Source organism: Galeopterus variegatus, unplaced genomic scaffold (assembly GCF_000696425.1).
Source record: "Galeopterus variegatus unplaced genomic scaffold, G_variegatus-3.0.2 Scaffold32596, whole genome shotgun sequence".
NCBI classification, from domain to species: domain Eukaryota; kingdom Metazoa; phylum Chordata; class Mammalia; order Dermoptera; family Cynocephalidae; genus Galeopterus; species Galeopterus variegatus.
The window spans coordinates 5,762-6,667 of NW_007758707.1; the positions used below are offsets into that span (position 1 = coordinate 5,762).

The following is a 906-nucleotide window of genomic DNA, read 5'->3' on the forward strand; positions in this document are numbered from 1 at the left end:
TGCATAGAAAGTTTCATATCGAGACTTTATCACTGACAATTCCTTCAAGAGTGTAACTGGATTTTTCTACGTCAAGAAAAAAGTCAATACAGTGCCTAAAAGAACTTGCGAAGAAACCTCATACCTCTTTAACAACTGCAGCCTCTCCTGTGTCCATCTCAGCGGGAGGGATAGTGACTGCACCAGCCATCGACATATTTTCTACCCCTAGTTCTTCTAACAGTACATCAAAGCTGCCAAATGATCTGCTTGATTTGCAACAGCCGACTTTTCACCCATCTGTACATCCTATGTCATCTGCTTCTCAGGTAGCAAGTACATGGGGAGGATTTACTCCTTCTCCAGTTGCACAGCCACATCCTTCAGCTGGCCTTAATGTTGACTTTGAATCTGTATTTGTAAATAAATCTACAAACGTTATTGTAGATTCTGGGGGTGGACTTCTCAAATCAACAGTGGCCTCTCAGAACCAGCGTCTTCCTGTTGCCAAACTTCCACCTAATAAATTAGTATCTGATGACTTGGATTCATCTTTAGCCAACCTTGTGGGCAATCTTGGCATTGGAAATGGAACCACTAAGAATGATGTAAATTGGAGTCAGCCAGGTGAAAAGAAGTTAACTGGAGGATCTAACTGGCAACCAAAGGTTGCACCAACAACTGCTTGGAATGCTGCAACAATGGCACCCCCTGTAATGGCCTATCCTGCTACTACACCAACAGGCATGATAGGATATGGAATTCCACCTCAAATGGGAAGTGTACCTGTAATAACGCAACCAACCTTAATATACAGCCAGCCTGTCATGAGACCACCAAACCCCTTTGGCCCTGTATCAGGAGCACAGATACAGTTTATGTAACTAGATGGAAGAGAATGGAATTACTCCAGAAAGACAAGTGCTC

General features: G+C 43.3%; 1 pseudogene; it reads left to right on the top strand.

Moving 5' to 3' along the window:
* The first annotated feature begins 76 nt into the window (after positions 1 to 76).
* On the top strand, positions 77 to 900 carry LOC103583974 (annotated as a pseudogene).
* The last annotated feature ends 6 nt before the right edge of the window (positions 901 to 906 follow it).